The following is a 23,242-nucleotide window of genomic DNA, read 5'->3' as shown; positions in this document are numbered from 1 at the left end:
AAACAATGAAACGGAGAACTGGCGTTTTCTCCTTCTCAACTGTTTTTCTAGTCATGAACAGAAAGGAGATATTATTCGCAACATGTTTATTTTTTCACAGTATAAGACATAACAGGAACGATCAAATCTCTGCATGTTTCTACACATTCTGAGCCACAGCATTTCTTACATATGGGTTACAGTAAACTGACTAATTGTTTTGCAATAAATTATTAACTGCCTTTTTGTTTGATTTCGCATTACATATTCTACTCTTATTTTTGATATCTTCAAACATACTGTCTCTTTCATATAGAAGATCAAGACACCGAGATTTAAGAGGAGTGAAGCTGTGACCATGCATTATTAGGAATAAATATATCCCTTATCGTACATTTAAAGGATATTGCAAACCACCTTGGATTTCCATGACCTTATAAAGGACATCCTTTGAGATTTGCAATATCCTTATAATGTATGGCAGGGCATGCGGTACGTTATCGCAAATATAATAATTTTTACGATAGCACCACTACAACCAACACAGTGTTGCTTTTGTGACAAGTCCTTGTAAACACGATGGATTTAACTCTCTTTTTATGACATCCATGTCACTCACCCTTGTGTCGAAGAAATGCAATCAGATGTTCTGCCACTGATTTTATAATATCTGGTGTCTACAACCCACATATAAGAAATAGCATGATGGGCCAGGAGATAATTATTTTAATGAACACAGCTGTTCTACATGGGATGTCAATATGTCTCATTTAGCTCTGTGTCCCTGGATCCTTTTCCTTCCTATTGTTGACATCAAACACTGGCATGCTTGCCATGTTCTTCACAGGTACAATATTTACTTCCTCTGAAACTTTTGCTTTTTACTCCTCTGCCAGCGCATTATTTAAAAGTCTCCTCCGGGAGCAATTTGCATGTTTTAATGATGGGATGATGTTTAATTGTTTCAGGCTTCTGCCAAGCCAGGCTTCTGCACTCCAGGAAATCAGGCACAAACTGTGCATCTTCTAGCTTTGTAATCAGAAGAAAGTTCATCTAAATGAGAGGCACTTTTGCTAAAGTCTAAATATCTTTTCATTAAGCATTTGTGTTCTGAATTATAATATAGCACCAGATGTGCTATTTACTTGTAAAAAAATAAACTGGTCGCAATTTTTACTAATAGGCCGGTTTGTCAAATTCAGATTTGAAGTGGGTTGCAATCTGACCAGCTTCATGAATATTAATGAGGAAGATCACACATTGGGACTCACTGACTGAAGGAAATCACCGGGATGGTGGTGTCCTAGGGGCTGCAGACCACCATGTTTGTGACCGTTTTTCAATGAAGTAAGGCTTTTATTTAAATGCAACCCATTTCCCATAAAGGAAAACTGCTATGTTTAAAAAAATTATTTACTTTCTTTCTTTAATTTGTTTCAACGTCAGCAGTTTTTTTTTAACATTCACAAAGGCAAAGGGGTCCCCAAGGAATCCTTCCCCTTTTGCAAACAGGTTACTATTCCAAAGTGCGAGTTGGTAACGTTTTTAATATTTTGCGGCCTGATTTTGGTTGCAAAATAATGGTAAATTGCTTTTCTAATCAGTATTTGGAAAGGACGCCAATAGTAAATGGTACTTTCAAATACCAAAACCAGTTTGGGGGATTACTATCCCATTTAAGGAGTCTATAAACGTTCATCGTTTCCTAAATTGGGATAAGTACATAACCGCAAACTCTGAATCGTATTGTTCCTAAACATAAAAAGGCTTTGTACATCAGGTCCATTACAGCAGTACAATTTATAACAGACATCAAAGACAATATTGGCATATACCTTGGGATAACAGTAGTAAATGAATATCAAATTTGTAATTTTAATTATGAAGGTGCGATGTTCTACACCATTCGCATTTTTATATCAGTTGCAAATTCAATTAAAAGTATGCACATGCAAGATTTACATATTTGAAAAAAGAGAAATTAATGATTAAAGGTCAGATGTGCTAATCTCAGGTACCAAAATACAAGTTACAATTTGCAACCAGTATTTTTGCGATCAGAATGCGAATTTGCAAATTACCGATTCTTACTAGGTTGACTTACCTTATGGATAATAATGGGGTAGATCGCAAATTGCAACCCACTAGGGATCACAGGGATGGTTGTCTGCTGAGGTAATCAGACTACCAGGCCTGTGATTGCTTTCAAATAAGTCCATTTTTTTCTTTCAAATGCAATTCATTTTCCTTAAAGGAAAATGGGATGTGTTCAAACAAAGAAATGAATAGTGGAATTGAAAATGTTGGACCACTGCTTACTCTTTAAGAATATTTTATTCAAAATTCACACAGGGGAAGGTGACCCTTGGGGACCCCTTCTTGTTTGCAAATGGCTTACCACCTCCTTTGAGGAGGTAGCAAACATAAATGTACTAGAATTCGGTTGTAAAACAATACATACCTATCCAATTTGGTATTTGGAAGGCATGCCCTAAACATGCTCTTTCCAAACACCAAATAGGTATTTGGTCGCAAGCCCAAATTACAATTTGGTAAAATGTTACCTAATTGCAATTTCAGTTTGATGCATCGGACGTAGCCTTTTCGCTGTGACAATAGGCCCGATTCAATGAATCAGGCCTTTTACGACCGCAAAAACGCTTCGTACATCTACCCCTTAATTTCTGAAGAAAGCTAGGTATATAGCTCAGACCTAGACACAGGGGCAGTGATACACTGTACAAGAAACATACATAAGAAGTATCATTAAAGGAATGATATGAACAGAAAAAGAAGTTCATTGGAAAAAGAGACACAATCTAGAAGCCACAGTCCATGCATAGAAGAGCGGTGGTGCGGTGGGGTCGGGTGGAGGGGGGAATTTTGAGAGAGGGAAAATGTACTATTTATTTAATTTTTCCTAGCTGTCGTCTTGTTGAAAATTAACCCCCCCACCCGGCCTCACCACCCCACCGCTCTTACCTGCACAGGCCATGGCTGAAATCTAGTCCTTCAGACAGGTTCTGAAGAGGTGAAACTTGACGTCAAAAACGTCAAGTTTGTGTTGAGCCTGCTATTGTCAGGTAGACTGTTCAGAAGATATTATTGTTGTGCTGCTTGCCAGCAGAAAGATTGGATGAGAGTGATGGGTTTTTGACTTTCTAAGAGAAGGTACTTTTTATTGTTTATTTATCTAACTGTAATTCATAGTGTAACCTCTGAGTTGGTGAATGAGCAGATATGAAGTTGTTTATGTGTGGTGTAGGCTGTTTTAAAGAGGTGGACTGTTAAATTGGGATAATGGCTAATAAAACTGCCCACAGTCTAGGGTTAGCACTTGGCTCCTTGACATCAGGACACCATGTTTCCAAACATCTACATGCATTTAGCAACCTAATGTGTTCTGTGATTTGTAGTCGTGTTTTACTTCAGTACAACCTTATGGACTGACACTAATTATGATTTATAACCAAAAAGCTCAGACTGGAAGCATGGTGTCCTGACATGTAGCTCAGTGACAATGTAGCTCAGTTGCTACAAAAACACTCACTTCCATGTTCTGAAGGCTACCCTGAAACTGATGTGCTGATTGATGTTGGTAGGTTCAAGGCCCTAATAAAAATAGAGGAAATTTGCATCCTTACGCCATCCTACACAAGTGAAAGAAATCTTGGAATATACTGCAAATGGGACTCTCACTCTCTTGGGCAAGGGTGCCAATGCACACGCTGCACTAATGACTGCTACATTCTTTATGGATGATATACAGTCTGATTCCCAGTCTGACTGATTCTGGAGTCTTCCATTAAGTGACCACCTGATGATACAGCAAAGACGGGATCATTTCAACAGAGTGAGTCCCTCATGAGTTTCAGAGGTAACCTGAAAACCTGGCCTTTTCCGACCTGCTAGGGTTTTCCCCATGCTCACGTCCTTCCATCTGAGGATGATGGTGTAAAATCTAAAGCGCCAGGATACCCGTAGGGAGGCAGCATGCGCTATATAAGTACCACATACAATAGATTTAGCGATGTTGTCAATGTGTTTAAAAAACAACTACTTTATCTTCAACTATGAATTGTTCCATCAGATCTGTGGTACTGCGATGGGCACCTGCTTCGCCCCCAGCTATGCGAATTTGCATATGGGCTGGTGGGAGGAGCAGGTGGTCCGGAAGCAGTACCATAGAGAATGGCATAACAATATTTTACATTGGAGCCGATTCATAGATGATTTATTGATCGTGTGGAAAGGTTCAGTAAATGAGTTTATCAGCAAGCTTCAGGTCAATAGCTTGAACTTAAAATTCACAAGTACAATCAGTGATATAACAGTAAATTTTCTGGACTTAACCATCTATGTAAATAATTCAAAATTGCAGATGAAACTGTTCAGGAAAGCTACAGCAGGCAATACACTGCTTCATGTGGCAAGCTTCCACCCAGACAATCTTGTTAGAAGCATCTCTTATGGCGAATGTCTTAGGACTTTGCGAAACTGTAGCGAACCAGAAGTTCTTGAAAATGAGTTATTGAAACTGAATTTTTTTTTTAAAGCAAGAGGATATGCTGAGTGCTGTGTACAAACATCAATACAAAAGGTAAAGAGAAAAACAAGGGAAGAAGTCCCGTTAAAAGTATAAGAGGACGAAAAGAATGAGAATGCCTGTAGATTAATTACCTCCAACAAGAGACAGCATGGGTCAGTAAGAAATATACTCTCCAAACACTGGCATGTGATACGGAATGATCCCATACTTTGGAAATTAGTGTCTAGGAGACCGTTAATAACTTTTCACAGGAAAGATCTTTTAAACAAATGTTGGTCAGCAACATGATTTCTAAAGCAGACCAACCTGGGACGAAGTCAATGTGGTTAAAAAGCAAAGATGGGTACATCAGATGTATGAAGTGTCAGGCCTGTTCTCATGGAAAAAACACGATGACCTATAAACCTGGGTTATCTAGAAGAGAAAAAAAGATCGAAGGGCAGTTCACATGTAAAACTGAATATGCTGTTTACATGTTGAAATGTGCATGTAATTTGCAATACGTGGGCAGCACTATTTTACCGGTACATAAGCGTATTCTTCAGCATCTGAGAGCGATACAAAATGGTGATAGATTTTACCCAGTAGCATGCCACTTTGAAACATTTCATAGTGAGGATGTGCAGAGTCTGACCTATGTCATAGATGCCATTTCGCCGACATCAGAGGGAGCGATAGAGAGAGAAAATTGAGGAGACTTGAATCGTGTTATATATTAGAGCTACATACAAGAAGTTCTTTTGGTCTTAATATGGAAGTAGACCTGTATACTCATTTATGAAATTGCTGTGTGTTATGTATAAGAGTCCTTTGACGATTCTTTACGTAATTTTCCAAAAAGTTTCTCTTTTTTGATCAGTTGCTATCTTGAAAGTGTAGGGGTGATTGGTCAAGGGGGGGGCTGAGAAAAAAGGTGAGTTCCAAAATATGTTTTCTGCATGCATTTTCCATAGGAAAATTTAGACAAGGCTACAGGTCAAACTGCTGAACTGAATAATGCCAAATTTGGCAGGAAGAAAGGCAGTGGTCCAGAAAGCGCGCTTTTGTTGAAATTGTGTAAATCCGATCAGTAATTTTTCAGAAATATCAAATTTTACAGATATCGATATTTAAGAATTCTGACATCTGATTGGCTGAGGGGTTATGAGCACAAGCTTGCTACTCATTGGCAGTGAATGGTTGAAACTAGGAAGTGTTGGCAGGCATTTTGTGACTTAGTCCGTCAGCTCGTATCTCTCCCTCTATGTGCCATTGGGTCTGTAGTTTTACCTCTGCGAGGCAACACTGGTATCTGTGTCTGTGTGAGATACCCCCTTCACACTACCTCTACCCACATCACCATGCTTTTGAGGCCAGTCCGTCGGCTCAGTGCTCTGTGAGTCAGTTCGTCTGCATGAACCCCACCACTATCCAAACACCACGGCACTACCCTTAACACTAAAACTACTCCCAGCACGACCTCCTACACCACTGCACTATCCTAAAACACTACTTCCAGCATGACCTTCTACACTACCCAAACACCTCTGTACTGCCGTAAACTCTAAAACACTACACCCAGCACGATCTCCTACACTACACAAACACCACTGCACTTATCTAAATCACTATCCCCAGAACGAGCCTGAACACCACCGAAACACCACTGAACCCTAAACCATAAAACACTAGGGGCCCGATTCACAAAACTAACTTAAGACAAAATCCTCAACTTACTACTTTTGGTATTCACAGAAGTTAGGATTTTGTCTTAAGTTCGTCTTAAGTTCGTCTTAAGACAGACTTAAGACAAAATACTAACTTAAGTCTGTCTTAAGTCTGTCTTAAGACAAATTTAAGACAAAATCCTAACTTCTGTGAATACCAAAAGTAGTAACTTTAGGATTTTGTCTTAAGTTAGTTCTGTGAATCGGGCCCTAGTAGTCCATCGGCTCCCAGCTCTGCATTTTGGAGCCGAAGGCCCGTAGCTCTATGTGTGCGAGCCGAGCCCACGGGCCGCAGGTGTCCCTTTTTAAGGCTGCTCGATGGTCCACAGGTCTCCCAGTGGTAGCCGGATCGCAACTGTCACTCTGCGAACAGATATTGGGAATATAAGGTGGCTCTAAACAAAGCCTTTGTGTTTATTAGTTGGAGCTACATATAAGTGTGGATGCACAGCTACAGGTTATTCAGAAAAACTCGATTTCCCTGATCTGTGAAGTGTACTCCATCACTTCTGTAGATATCAGCCGTATGTTGTTGCAGAACGATCCCATTCTATGGTCTCTAAGGTATGCAGAGACAGCTTTGTTGACATTCTTCCTTGAATTTTCAATCTGAGAACAAAATTGGTTTGACCAATTCCACTTCTGTCTTTGGCATATATTGGAATATAGAAAGACAGTTTGAGGCAAAAGCAATATCAATTGTCTAAAGGTGTCCTTCATTAGCATTTCTAAACCTACCCCAGTTAATGTGCCTAGGTGGTTACCACCACAGTGCACAATCATAAGGTCATGGTGTTGGAGATGCAAACAGGTTTTAACCAAACCATTTAATATCCACATTTTGTAAACCTAGGTGTAAGTCAATACGTCTTTGTTCTGCATACCTTTTCAACCAGAAAACATAGCTATGTCCTATGATCCACACTAGCATTTTGAAGGTATAGCTAGAAGATATGGATAGATGTCTGTAGCTCATGCAGTCCGTTCATAGAATAAGAGATATGTTTAAAGATGCGGAACTACTTTCTAGTCTCATACAACAGGATAACTGATTGGGCAAGGAAAAGCATTGTTTACTAAAAAGTAGGGTGCATATTAGTTTGTCGAAAAGCATTTTTGTCATTGGTAAATAAAAAGCAGTTCCAACGTGGAGTACATATGATAGGATAAAATTTGCTACCACACCAGCTACTTGCATTTGGAAGACTCTGTTTGAACTCAAAACTATGGGGAACTTTTAAACCTGCAGATGCGTTAAATGTTTGAGAAAATGTTGCAAAAAAATGTCAGTAGGTTTGAAAAAATGATGAACTTTTAACCTACAGGTATCTTAGAATGTCTTAGAAAGTGAGTTAATAGAATACATTCAAAGTTTCATCTGTATGTGTTCTTAACATTTTTTCTAAACTGTTTATATGGAAAGTTGAAAAAGAACCAATAGAGAGAAGTTTTGCAATTTGAAAAAAACAAGGAACTATTCTGATTTGTTCTTCACATGTATTTATGTGTGGAGCAACAGGGAAATTGTGCCATTACTGGTTCCAGTCTTGATGAGAGCGGTGCATTACATGTACTGTTTGACAAAGAAAGAATTACATGCGTTTGTGACATTTGGAATCTGCATACCAACTACGAACGTAAGTTAAATTATGCTTAGTGTGGAAATAATGGGGAAGGGGTAAGAGTAGAACATTCATGTGTTATTTACTTAACAGAGATGGAACAAAAACCAGAAATGTTATGTGGACCATTTGTAGTCTCATTTTTTATACTGAGAGGTAGATTTCAATATCAGCGAAGACTGGTGTGTTACTGGGAGGCTTTGGATTTTGGTGTTGTTACCAAATGGAATTTGTTGGGGAGCGTTTCTTCAGAAGAATTTTTTGTAAATATGTGAGAGGTAAAAAATAAATGAAAATGTTTTGTGTATATTTTCAGTATGATTTTGTTCAGAGTGCTAAAGTAAATGTAATTATTAGTGAAGGTAATTGTCAGAGTGTATTTCTCTGCTCAATATACACAGGCCTTTAAGTGGTCCGGGTCTTGTCGCTACTGCGCTCCTCAACCCATTCAAGACAGTCACCACATTTTTCTTCCCACTTAAAGCTGTTAATATACGTATAATAAAGAGATGATACATAAAAAGTTTGGGAATTACACCTTTATTTATTCTGTCCCGCTCCCACCACCATTTTGTGCCCCCAGCGTTACTGTTTATAAAAATAATCTAATACAGTTCTTTGTATTATAAAAATAGCAGATCTAAGTTTATTGCCATATTGGTAGGGTGTGTACTATATAGAGAATGTTGCAATCAGTTTTAATGGAATAAAACTGCACTGTGTTATGTTGGAAATATTACATATGTATAGGTTGTGATGTTATATTGTATACTGTGAGGTACATTTGAATATAAGTGAAGACAGGTGTTATACTGCAAACCTGTTCAGAATGTGCACAGATTACGTGGAGAGTAAATGGACAAAGTAAACGTGCACGTTGTTTTTTGCATGTATGCATGGTTAGAATCAAGTCAAGTCAAGTCAAAAATAGCTTTATTTGACTGTTAAAAAAGCAATCATAAAAGCATACATATTAAAAACTAATCATATTTCAAATTCAGTTATGGAAAAATTTCCAATCAAGGCAGCCTCACTATACATAAAGTGCTCTACATGATCATGGACTTTCTGTGATATACCACTTTTTTCAGGAAGACTGTAGTTATTACAACCCCTCTTTCATTGTCCAAGTATTGTATAATTAGCAAGGCCGGACGACATTGGAGCAGACCCATCTGTCTCAAAAAGGGCAGTAAGATCCCACGCCTAATAAATGCATAGCATTTACAAAATAAGAAAACATGCATAGTACTTTTGGGCGACACATCATCACAGGGACAAGGTTGCAAATCACGCGACCAGTCTGATAAATTGGTAATGGGCTCCGTTTGCAGTCAGTCATTACTCTCTAGACCACTTAAAGCCTCAAAGGGATTTGAAATCGGGACATAGTATCTTGCTTAATTAAGTCCCCAATGATTTTCTGCTAAGAAGTGGGGTCCTGGAAGCCTTCCAGGATGAGTGGGACGATAGAAGAAACCCAATGGTAGAATGTTAATGAACTCAGTATTAACTACCCCATTAAAGGCCCCCTCAATAATGTTTCGTACCAAATGTGTACATCTAAATGTTAAGATTACACAATCTCCGTTAAGAGATTTAGTAGAAGTACCTACCCAGCTCACTCTTCTGGTCATTTTAAATTCGGAGAACAATACATTTTAAAATCCAGTCCTGGAAGTTAAAAAATGAAGGGATTTGTTCCTCAGTGTCGACCAGTGTTCAAAAACATTGGGGGGTAAGATTAGAACATTAACTAACACGACCGTGTATGGTGTAGCTTCCGGAGGCAAATTTAAAATAGGTAGTGGTTTGGCTATATTGTCCCTTTGCCCATACTGATCTCTTCCTGTATGACAGTTGGTATTGCCATTATCATTAATTCGATGGTTTAGGCCTGTTTGTTCTACTACACTGTTTATAGTGTTACCCCCTGAAATGATGGATTCTGCTCTATCATTAGCCACCCTAATTTTATGCTTTACTGGGTTGGTCAAGTCCATAGGTAATGCTTTAGGGTTTCCCCTTAAATTGGCTGCAGATGAAGGAGCTAATGTCTTAGTGTGAGCTATCTGAATGGGTTGGAGGATGTTAGTCATCTTCTCCTCTATATTAACTACCCTGGTTTCAATGTTGGTAATTTTTAAACAAATAGGCCCTAGGAGTGTTGATAGCAAGGTCTCAATTCTTCCCCAAAAATTTTCATCACCACCCTCTATCTTACCCAAACTAGTTTGGGCAACAACACTATCTATCTGGCCCTTACCCTTTTTTCCTTTCCGACCGTCTGAATTTGCAGCAACTTTACGTTGTTAAGGCTACCCTTCCCTTTGGTTTTATTTACAGGCAGTTCTTCTTTATTAGTATGATTTTGTTCAAGTTTAGCTTTTTACCCTCTAGTTGTTACATGTGGGCTTTCATTATTTGGCCTGTCCAATAATACAGGGTCAGGAGTTAAAGGGAGATCACCCCCCGCCTGCCCTGAAGAATCATCAATTGAGAAAGGGGACTCAGCATTTGCATTCAACTGCAACATTGTCGGTGTTAGGGAGAGTCTGCTGGGCAGGGGAGATGGATCAAGGGACAGATTATGCTGTATAGGGGGAATATCATGATTCTGAGCACATGGCAGTCCAACATAAGATGTCACTAGCATTGCATCAAAGGAGTTTACCGTGGCCAAAGATGCATTTATGGATGACAAGGGGGGGAGCATACCAATAGGGAGTGAAAGACGCCTCTCTGTGTTCTCTATGGCTGATACAACTACCCCTATAGTTTTTTGCAACATTTTATCTATAGCGGTTAAACTCGGGAGAGGAGCAGTTAAAGCTACTTTTTGCCTGGTAAGGGGACGAGGCTGCGGAGGGATATTTTTACCCATATTCCTCAACACCGAACTCAATAGGTATCTAGGTTAACAGACTACTCAATATATCAATCCCAACAGCAGTTAAAATATACAATTAATAACAAAATCGGTGAGTCACTATACATAAGAGATGGGTCCGACGCTAGGGTTCAAATATCCATGTAATGTGTCACTTTGGCAGCGCACTTAATTTTAGTGGATAAAAGTTACCGCCAGTTGGTAGGTCCCAACGGTCAGTGTCCACACATCCAACCAAGGTGAATGGCCCAGCCCGGCCTCTTCCGGCCCCGGACGGCCACAGACGGTCCCGCCCTTGTCCCGGGCTTCTCCCGGCACGCACCCGCTCGCTTCCGTGGAGCGGATATGATTACCAGATTTATGCAAGTAGTGGGAGTGGCATATTGAGCCTCAGGTGTCAGAGGTGCAGGTCTCCTGGGACACGTAGTCCTCGCGGGGAATATTCAGCGGTCAGGGCTTATGCAGTCTCCCTCAGTTAAGCCCATTGTTCTGGCCTGCTTGACCTTCAGGGAAACAAGGCTGTCCGAAACCAAACACAATTAAACAGCAGCCCACGGTGAAACCTCACGGCGATGCGGCACCCGCGAAGCGGGTGCGGCGAGAGGTTTTAAGCCCACGATGTTAATGAGCGTGAGGTGTCAGAGGCGCAGGTCTCCTGGGACACGTAGTCCTCGCTGGGAATATTCAGCGGTCAGGGCTTATGCAGTCTCCCTCAGTTAAGCCTGTTGTTCTGGCCTGCTTGACCTTCAGGGAAACAAGGCTGTCCGAAACCAAACACAATTAAACAGCAGCCCACGGTGAAACCTCATTGCGATGCGTGGTTTTAAGCCCTCGATGTTAATGAGCCTCAGGTGTCAGAGGAGCAGGTCTCCTGGGACACCTAGTCCTCGAGGGGAATATTCAGCGGTCAGGGCTTATGCAGTCTCCCTCAGTTAAGCCCGTTGTTCTGGCCTGCTTGACCTTCAGGGAAACAAGGCTGTCCGAAACCAAACACAATTGAACAGCAGCCCACAGTGACATCTCATGGCGATGCGGCACCCCGCATGGTTAGAATCATTTGATGATTCTATAAGATATAATCTAAACAGTGTTTGTGGTTTATAATTGGGTACACTGCATAGTGTTAGTAGTTAGTGACTAGATGCTGCTAAAGGGATTATTTATTGCTCGTTCTTATGAATAAAGGTGGAGAGGGGCGTTTCTTTCAAGAGATATTTTATAAATGTGTGAGAGATAAAAAATAAAAAAATTCGTACTAAATTTTTTTAATGATTTTTTCACACTAGTAAACTAACTGTGATTATAAGTAATGAAAATTGTTAGGTTGTGAGTCTGTACTGAATATATGCAGACCTTTAAGTGGACCAGATCTTACTGGTGCTGAACACTGCTACTCCTTTCAGACACCCGCCATTTTTTTCATCCCACTAAAAGCCATAAATATTTGTATATTAAAGGAATGGTGCAATAAAAGTTTAGGAATTACACTTCCGTTTACTCTCCTTATCTTCCACGCCCATTTTGTGCAACCAACAATATTGTTTGTAAAGATTAAGTAATAGAGCTTTATCTAGTATGAAAATAGTAGTTGTACTTTTATTGGCAGGTACGTGGAATGTGTAGTGTAATCAGTTTCAATGGCACAAAACTGACGTGACATATGTTTGAAAGATCGCATGGGTTTAGGAATAAACTCTCACTCTGCGAATAAGTGTGCTTGGAGCTCTTTCTCTACAAGCCAGCCTGCTGGCCCGCAGCTCTATCTCTGCCAACTATTGGTGGGCTCGCAGCCCTTCATCTACGATCTAGCCCGCTGGCTCAAAGCTCTCTCTTTGCAAACCATTGTTCGGCTTGCAATTCTTTCTCTGCGAGCCAACCTGCAGTTGTATGTCTGCAAGCCAACACTGGAAATATAGTGTAGCTCTCTCTGTCTGCGAGATACCTCTTCACAATACCTTTCTCCACATCGCCGTCCCGTAGCTATCCGTTTGGAAGCGGACGGCCCACACCTCTCCCTATACCAGTTCTCCCGTATCTGTTCCTCTGCGAGCTGGCCCGCAGCTCTCCCTTTGTGACCCGATGGGCTGCAGCTCTCCCTGTATGATCAGTAAGTGTGCTTGGAGCTCTTTCTCTATGAGCCAGCCCACCGGCCCACAGCTCTCTCTCTGCCAACTATTGGAGGGCTTGCGGCTCTTCCTCTATGAGCTAGCCCGCCGGCTCGCAGCTCTCTCTCTGCAAACCATTGTTCAGCTCGCAGCTCTTTCTCTGTGAGCCAACGTGCAGTTGTATGCCTGCAGGCCAACACTGGAAATATAGCGCAGCTTTCTCTGTCTGTGAGATACCTCTTCACGATCCCTTTCTCGACATCACGGTCTCGCAGGTATCGGTTTGGAAGCCGACGGCCCGCACCTCTCCCTATACCAGTTCGCCCGCAGCTGGTCCTCTGCGAGCCAGCCCACAGCTCTCCTTCTGTGAACCGACGGGCCGCAGCTCTCACTATACAAGCCATTCAGTCAGCTTGGAGCTCTTTCTCTATGAGCCAGCCTGCCGGCCCGCAGCTCTCTCTCTGTGAACTATTGGTGGGCTTGCACCTCTTCTTCTACGAGCTAGCCCGCCGGCTCACAACTCTCCCTCTGCGAACAAATAGTCGGCTCGCAGCTCTTCGTCTGTGAGCTGTTGGGCCCGCAGTTGTAGCTCTACAAACCAAGACTGGAAATATACCGCAGGTGTGTGTCTATGAGATACCACCTTCACGCTTCCTCTCCCCATATCGCCTTCCCACACGCATTATTTGCAAGCTGACAGCCTGCACCTTTTCTTATAGCAGTCGTCCCGCAGCTGTCCCTGTGCGAGCTGGTCCTCATCTCTCTTTCTGCGAGCCCACGGACAGCAGCTATCCCTCTACGAGCCAGCCCGCCAGTTCACAGCTGACCCTCTGCAAACCATTGTTTGTCTCGCAGCTATGCGTCTGCGAGCCGTCGGGCCCGCAGTTGTACCTCTGCAAACCAACACAGGAAATATAAAGTAGTTCTGTCTGCGCTATATTTCCTTCATTGAGGCTCCGTGGTTTTCGGGACCGGACTCCATTTTGTTTGCGTTGTTCATAACGCCATTTTATGTTGCCCTCAGGTAGGCCTTGGAAGTAAATGAACGAACAAAGTCGCCGCAATTCCGCGCATCAATAGATCCACCATGAGAGGAATAACCTTCTCCTACTTAGCGGCCAAAACCTGGAATTCTCTCCCCACTCACCTCCGCCTTACACAGAACCACCTCTCCTTTAGAAAGCAGCTAAAAACCTGGCTATTCGATAAGTAATGCACCCACCCTCCCCCAAGCGCCTTGAGACCCTCTGGGTGAGTAGTGCGCTATACAAATTACTGAACTTGAACTTGAACTTGAAGTTGCATGAGCTTCGTTGTCCATGTACATATTAACTTGCCCTTTCTGACTGGTGAGTGAACTGCAGGACGCTGACCTCTTCACCTGAAACTGACCCTTCACGAACTTTTAGTTTCCTTGCACATATCTTATCCTAATCAGCATCTGAATTGTTTCTTTCCTTACGACTTTTCATTACATGGGTAGTGCTTTCAATTATGGGTTTGTCCGGCTTGTGGAAATTTAATTTGGGACATTCCAAATAATTAACTTTTGGGTTGGGTTACTGTAAATTTGGTTTTTGTTAATGTGATACTCAGTTAGAAAATGTGTCCTATTGGTCAGAATTTTGCGCAGTGGGTGTACATTTATAATGAGAATATTGTGTATAAATACTGATGTCTTGCTCTATGAAATTGAACAGTTTCTTGAGTTGTACACCGTGTTGTATTGCTGGGATTACTGTTACTAGCTGCAGCTAATAAATTTGATCTTTGACGCCACCTAGAAGTATTCCGTGTCTCTGTTTGCCAAGACAGGAGAACCCGAAGACTTTGGGCGTGTCCCTGGCGCCGCTGGGTTCTAAAACCCGGTTCTTCATCATGCTCCCTCTTCCAACATTAGCGGTCGTAGCTATCTCTTTGCAAGGTGACGGACGGCCTGTACTTTTCACTATAGTATTTGGCTCGCAGCTGTTCCTCTGCTAGCTGGCACCCAGCTCTCCCTCTGTGTGCCATGTAGTTTAGCAATCCTGCTGTCAGTGTCATGCAGTTCTTCAATCATCCACCCAGCACTATTTACTTATCCTATTACTCTGCCAATACGTAAGCACTTATAAATTTACCATACACTTTATTTGCAGCACTGTCATCATTCTAGCTAGTAGTTATGTACTTATGGAATAGCCTATCCACATAATATTCTGTGTAATATCTATCCACACCTCTAACCATCTACATCATATTGGTACACTCCTATAAATAACCAGTTAGTACCCATGCAGTCTAGGAATCATGCTGTCAGTCCCATGCACTTTTCTAATCACCCTTTCAGCAGCACTATATACTTATCTTATTACTCCAGTAATATCTAAGCACTTATAAATCCACCATCCACTCTGTTGGCAGCAGTGTAATCATTCTATTTAGTAGCTATGTGCTTATGGAATTGGATAGCTAGTAAGAAAAGTACAGCTACAATATTCTGTGCACTATCTATGCACACCTTTAACTAGCTACATAGTATTGGTACACTGCTATAAATACACAGTTAATACCTGTGCAGTATAAGAATCAGCTGTCAGTCCCATGCACTTTTCTAATCACCCATCCAGCATTATCTAGTTATCCTATCACTGCACCAAAACTTAAGTACTTATAATTTCAACTTGCAGCACTGTAATCATTCCAGTTAGTAGTCATGTACTTATGGAATGGCCTAGCCATTAACACTACTATAGATACAATATTCTGTGCACTATACATGCAGATGTCTAACCAGGTACATACTATTGATATAGTCTTGTAAATACCCAGGTAATACCTATGCAGTGTTGAAATCATCTTGTCAGTCCCATGCACTTCTCCAATCAACAATCCAGCAATCTATTTATCCTATCACTTTGCGAATATCTAAGCACTTTTAAATTCACTATGCACTCTTTTTGCCGCACTGTAATCATTCCAGTTACTAGTCATGTACTTATGAAATGGCCTAGCCACTAATAAATGTAGAACTATAATATTCTGTGTACTATCTATGCAGAGCTTTAATCAGCTACATATTATTGGTACACTTCTGTAAATATCCAGTTAATACCTATGCAGTGTAGAAATCCTCCTGTCAGTCTTATACACTTCTCCAATCACCCATGCAGCACTATCTACTTATCCTATCGCTCCGCCAATATCTAAGCACTTATAAATGCACTCAGGCACTCTCCTTGTAGCATTGTAACCTTTTAGTCACTAGCCATGTATTCATGGAATGATAGAGGATGTAACCACGCAGTTCCATAATTAGATGTGTACTACTAATGCTGCACTCTAGTATCTTTTACACTACTCATACACTACTATAATTATGCAGGTAGCACTGTTCCATTGCTGAAATCATTGATCTAGTTTCTTGCTATGTATTTTTATAGTTATATATGTGCATACTTATATATAATTATTTTAAGAAAGAGTAAAAATGACAAGAAATGAGCAAAGAAAAAGAGAACACAGAAAAGAAGTTTATTTAAAACAAAAAGGAAAAGAGGAATTTGATCAACTACAACATGGATCTTTAAAGAAAAAGTGTTCTGTTAGTAAAGATTTTTATTAAAAACTTGTAAAAACAGTTTCTAATTTTAAAAATAAAAAACAGACAGATACAACAAGGACAGTGAAACGAAGGGAAAAGAAAAATGTACAAAAAAGTGGAAAATTGGATTATCGGGAAAAGAATTATGCTGGAAGTAGGAAAAAACAATTTTCCGAAATTCAAAAAAGAATCTATAGAAGTAGAGTACTCAAAAGTTACTAAAAAAAATTAAAATATGTAAAAGGAGATCAGCATTTTACAGACAAAAAAAGGAGATTCTAAGTGAAATTAAAAAAGCCTTTGAATTGAAACGAAAATTATTTATCTTAATTATAAAAAGATTGAAGACTTTAAATACAATAATGCAGTGTATGATGGACAAATGTAAAAGGAAAAGAATTGTAAATAGAACTACTTTTTGTAAAATATTTTCCGGGGAATGGAAGCATACTTCTAGTATGGAACCTTTTTTTAATGAAGAAAGTTATTTTCAAGAAAATAGATAACTGCATGCAGTTGATACCTGTAGTCATTCTTTTGAAGTGAAAAATGGCTTTCCAATCGAAAAAGAAAAGATAGTTCCTAGAAATATTGAACAAGTAATAGCTGAGGAAGTTCAAGGGAGACATACTCAGGCTCCAGTGTTTACATGGGATTGCAGTAGTATTTGTAGTATACGTCAACAATCTATTGATATTTTACTTCATTTCTTAAGGAAATATGGAAGAAAAACTGTAAAACAGAAGATTAAGATATTACAAGGACTAGGTCCTTGCAAAGTGAGAAAATATACAGTGTTTTAAGGTCATTCTCTGGCTTGTCTTTCTAGGAAAGTGTGTCAAAGTCGTTTTCATCATTTATGAATATTAGCAGTACATCATTCCGAAATGCGAAAGTTAGTTCAAAGATTATATTATGTTTAAATGAAAGTAATACAGCTCTTTTGCATGGTTCAGTGTTGGATGTAAAAAAAGTTTGTAGAGTTACGTTTCTATGCTGGTCAAGAGGAGTGTAGAGAAAGTGAGAGTTTGATAAGTGTAGGTGTTGAAGAAGAGATGGAAGATAGTACTGATGTGAAGTTTGAAAAAGAAATAACAACATTTAAAGTAGTGTCTGGTGAAAATTCCAACTATATTTTTATTTGTTGTCGATGTACTCATTATAAAATTCAAACTAGGAATGTAGATGTTTTTAAAAAGAGAAAACGAAAACAATAATAAAGGGAAAGAATTTGCTGCTTATCTGTTTGTGGAAGGTTGTTTTGAGTTAGGTACTGTACAATGTATTTGTAAATATTGTTACAATAAATTAGAAGAAAACAAAATGCCAGCTACAGCTGTCCGTAATGACTTAGAATTAGTAGCAATACCGCCTGAACTTAAAGATTTAAATACATATGAGGCCATCCTCATTCAATCTGTGCACCCTTTTCAGGCTATAATTCGTATAGAGCCTAAAAGAGGTAAGCTGCCTCCAGCAGATCTACAAAGAGGTTTAAAAGGAAGAGTCATGTCATTACCTTTAGATTTTAAGACAAATGTCGAAACTGTTGGTGTAGAAGGCTACTGAACATGTATTCATTCTTGTTAATGGTGTCCCCACAAAGAGTTGGAAAATATGGCAATAGTAGATGTGAAGAAAGTCCAAAAGGCTACATTACACCCGGTGCAAAACAATATTTACTATAAAAGTATAAATATAGAAGAAGAAGAAATGACTTTAGAAGATGAAACAGATATTTCAAGTGGACAAATAGAAAAAGTGGAGAATTCAAGAAAAGAAGAAATTTATGAACATTATACTACACACCCTCTACATTCAAAATAACTGCTAGGAGATACTATTGATGTTTTCCAGATGAAAAAAGCAAAAGGAACTCCAATGAGTGTGTGGGAACAAGGTTTGGAAGCTCTTTGTTTTCCACAACTGTTTCCTACTGGAAAAGGTGGACGATATGATGAACGACCAGTTCAGATTCCAGCTTCAGAATATCATACTTTACGACTCTACTCAGAAGAACTAAGATTTCGTCAATGTATTCCATATTTGTTTCATCTTTTATTTGAGAGTAATCTGTCTGCACTTTCATATGCAGTCAACCATATATTAAAAACTGGAACGCATCTTTCACATGTTTCTGCAAGGGAATTTATTGACAAAATTGAAGAAAGAGACGAACATTTAGAATCACAGTTACTTAATTTTATGGCATGTCAACGTGGCACTAATGAATATTGGTATCAACGTCATGGGGAATTAAAATGTATGTTAAGAAACTTAGGAACTCCTACCTTGCTTGTTACACTTAACTGTGCTGAATACGCATGGGATGATTTACTGGATTTTCTACGAGAAGCAAATTCAAATATAGAAAATATTGAATTAAAGACACCTGGAGAACTGTGTTCCCTAGATCCTGTAAATGTCTGCAGAAATTTTAATCATAGATTTGAAGCTATGATGTCTTTCATCTGTAATAAAAAAAATCCACCTATTGGCGAAGGTATTGTTTTTTGGGGGAGAAAAGAATACCAAGCTAGAGGTGCTCCTCATATACATATGCTTTTATGGATCAAGGATGCACCCAAATTTGGAACTGATTTGGATGAGACTGCTTTAACTTTTATTGAAGAGTATGCTACCTGTGCAATTCTGAAAACAGGAGGACAAAATATCTTAAGACAGCAAGTTTTACGGTTTCAGAGTCATCGAGGTGGAAAATATTGTCAACGGAAATATAAGGCAAAGGATAAATTTTACACAAAATGTCGATTTGGCTTTCCACATCCAGTAATTTCCAAAGGAAGAGTGAACAGTTTTATGTCAGCAGTGAGGAATACTATCACTCGAAAATCACCCAAATATACTTATAATATAAAAAGAACAGAAGAATCGAAGTACATTAATGATTACAGCCGTGATTTTGAAGCTGTCCAATGCAAATATGGACATACAATATGTTGCAGATAACGCAATTAGTGTTGCTCGCTATGTCACGTCATATATTACCCAGTCTGAGAAGACAGAATTCAAAGAAATGTGGGAGGAAATTTCACAGGAGAAGACACTGAGCAAAAAATTGTACAGCTTTAGCTTGAAGATGCTTTCACAATGGGAAGTTGGATCCTATGAATGTTCGGATTGTTTGACATCTGCAAGTTTATATTCAAAGTCAAGAGGAATCATCTGGATGAGTCTAGGCCTTGCTGCAGCATGAAACTGAGTTTTGAAATCTGTACAAGAAATTGAATACTTGGCACTGAATGAACCAGAAAGTACAGATATTTTGAAATCAAATATGTTGGATACACCGTATCCAAATAGAAGTCCACGCCTGGAAAGGATATGTCTATATGAAATACTGCAACATTATAGTTTTTAAAAAAATGTTACAGAAAAAATAAATGAAGGAAAATATGATGTAGGATAGGATAGGATGTACATTTGTATAGCGCGAATTGCTGCCCGGAGGCGTCCAAGCGCTAGGAGAACCGAATACCTACCGCAGGCCCAGAAAGAGAATTTAGGGGTGAGATTAACTAAACTGGATGAAATAAAAAGGTCTTTAGTTGTCTACGGAAGGTTGAGAGGTTGGAATTAGCTCTAAGGTGCAGTGGGAGGGCGTTCCAGGCCCTGGCACCGTTGTATGAGAAGGTCCTGCCTCCGGATCTGGATCTTTTTATTTTGGGGGTTTTTGCAAGAAATGTTTGAATGGAGCGGAGGCTTCTGTTGGGCACATAATGGGTAATTAAGTCTTGAGTAATTTTGGGGCCAGTGTTCCAGAAGGCCTGGTGTGCAGTGCACATGGCTTTAAACAGGACCCTCTGTCGCACTGGTAGCCAGTGGAGGGTAATCAAGCCTGCTCTCACTGACTGTCTGCGGGGGAGGTCTAGTAGAATGCGCGCTGCGCAGTTTTGGACTATCTGGAGCCTTCTGAGGGTAGATTCGGGGGCGCCAAGATAGAGTATATTGTTGAAGTCGAGTCGTGATTGAATTAAGCCTTGTACGGCCGTTTGTTTGGCATCCCAGGGAAGAAGGGGGAGGATTCTTTTCAGCATCTTCATGATGCCAAAACAAGTGGCTGAAAGCTTTGTGGACTGTACATTAAAGGACAGGGATCTGTCCAGCCACACTCCAAGGCTTTTGATGCTATTTTTGGGAGTGGGTGGGGGGCCCAGACTGGGTGGCCACAAAGAGGGGGGGATACTGGGGTCTGGGGAGCCCAGGAGCATCAGCTCAGTTTTGTCCCCATTCAGTTTTAACGAAGAAAGGGACATCCAGGTCTTCACTTCCTCAAGGCACTCTCTAAGCCCGCCTGGAGCCGATGGAGTGGCTTCCTGAGTCATGGAGACCACCAGCTGCGTGTCGTCCGCGTAGGAAATGATCTTAATCCCATACGGACGGACGACGTCAGCCAGCGGCCTCATGTACAGATTAAAAAGTGCAGGGCTTAGAGATGATTCCTGAGGGACTCCACATTTCAAAGGTCTGCTGGCAGAGACAGACTCGCCTTCAAACACACAGAAGGATCTGTCTTGAAGGAAGGACTGGAACCAAGACAAGGCTTTGTCTTCAATCCCAACCTGGGACATACGATATAGCAGAGTGTCATGGCTGACCGTATCGAAGGCCGCACTGAGATCAAGGAGGATCACTGCCACTGATCCTCCTTGATCCAAGATCTTTCTCGCTTCCTCAGTGACCATGAGGAGGGCGGTCTCGGTCCCATGCTTGGGTCTGAAGCCCGTCTGGGTCGGGTCCAGTAGTTGGTGATCTTCCAGAAAGGTAATTAGTTGTTTATTAATGTATTTTTCCAGAATCTTGCTGGTCCATGGGAGCAGGGATATGGGGCGATAGTTACTCAGATCATTGGGGTCCAGATTGGGCTTGAAATGAAATGAAATGAAATTAAATGAAATGAAAAAGAAACTTAATTAAGCGCACTGTGGCCAAGCGGCTTCCTGGCGCTGGGGGGTAAGGGGGAGAGGGGGAAGGAGGGGGAGGGAGGGGAGGGGGGGAGGGAAGGGAAAGGAAGGGAAAGAAAAAAACGGGTTCGACACTGCAAACAATGGGACTAGCCAGGGAAAGCCTGAAGAAAAAGAAAGGTTTTTAGTGCTTTTCGGAAAGCCGGGTAGGTGGGAATTGATCGGATAGAGAATGGAAGACTATTCCAATACTGGGGGGCCAGCACCGAGAAACGGGTGCCGCCAATGCGAGCTTTACGGAAGCGGGGGACTTGAAGAAGAAGTTGAGAGGACGAACAAAGAGTGCGAGAAGGGGTGTAGGGAGTGATCAAAGAAACAATAAACAAAGGGGCAGAGTAGGTGAAGGCCAGAAAAGCTAGGCAAGCTAATTTGAAGGAAGAACGAAAACGTACAGGGAGCCAGTGAAGGGACTTGAGGACAGGCGTGATGTGAGAGAATTTGGGAAGTTGAAAGATGAGCCGGGCGGCCTGGTTCTGTATGGCCTGAAGCCGGCGCATTTCGTAGCCGGGGATGCCAGAGTAGAGGGCATTCCCGTAATCGAGACGGGAGGTAATGAGGGCTGAGATGATGGATTTGAGGGCATCAGTGGAGAAGAATCGGGATATCTTACGAATGAGGCGGAGGGATAAGAAACAGGATGAGATGACAGCACTAACTTGCGAATGAATGGAAAGGTCACTGCTGACTTTGAGGCCTAAAGTACGGACAGTGGGAACTGGAGTAGGGGGAGTGCCAAGAGAGAGGGGCCAGTAAGAAGGGGACCAGGGATTAGAGGGACCACCAGTGAGGACAAGCTCCGTCTTGTCGGGGTTTAATTTAAGGTGGTTCGTGATCATCCAGTCCGAAATGAAAGTTAAAGTGGAGCTGAAAAAAGAAGAAGAATCAGGAGTGGAGAGATCGAAGATGAGCTGGAGGTCATCAGCGTAGTTATACACGGAGACCCCCAGCTCACGAAGAGAGAAGATAAGAGGAAAGATGTAGAGATTAAAAAGAAGAGGGGAAAGAGAGGAACCTTGGGGGACCCCACACACCAAGGGGCGGGGAGGGGCGGAAAAACCAGCAAACTGGACTGCCTGGGACCTACCCCGAAGGAAGGACTTCAGCCAGGATAGTGCTGACCCCCTGATGCCGGCTGCGCTGACACGGTCGAGAAGGATGGCATGATCAACCGTGTCAAACGCAGCCGACAGGTCGAGGAGCACCAGCGCCTGGGGGGAGTTGGAATCAGCCCCTCCCTTAAGTTCATCCAGGACAGCAGTGACAACCGTCTCAGTAGAGTGACCCGGGCGGAAACCCGCCTGGTGAGAGGCCAGAAGGCCATGCCTCTCGATGTAAGAGGAGAGGCAGGAGGTGACGTGGCTTTCCACAATCTTCCCCAGGTAGGGGAGGAGAGAAATAGGTCTAAAATTAGAGGGTGAAGAAGGGTCTAGACCGGGTTTTTTTATTATGGGGAGAACAGAAGCTATTTTGAAAGAGGAGGGAACAGATCCAAGGGCCAGGGATGAATTAAGAAGTGTGAGAGGGGGTCCGGGGGAGTGAGAAAAAAGGGTTTGAAGAATCCGGGCCGGCGCGACGTCTGCTGGCGATCCCGATTTGACCTTGGCCAGCAAAGCAGAGAATTGTGCAGTAGTAATAGGGGGAAAAAGATCTAACGAAGAGGGTGGGGGGGGGAGAGGCGGGAAATCCAGGGTTTGAGAAACTGCAGGAATGTTGGCTTTAATAGCAGAGATTTTATCAATGAAATGATTATTGAGGGAAAGACAGAATGAGAGGGAAGGGGCGACACTAGCGCTGGTACGGTCGGATGTGGCCAGTTGCTTCAC

Source organism: Lissotriton helveticus, chromosome 1_1, assembly GCF_964261635.1.
Source record: "Lissotriton helveticus chromosome 1_1, aLisHel1.1, whole genome shotgun sequence".
NCBI classification, from domain to species: Eukaryota; Metazoa; Chordata; class Amphibia; order Caudata; family Salamandridae; genus Lissotriton; species Lissotriton helveticus.
Note: the sequence above shows the minus strand (reverse complement) of the source record.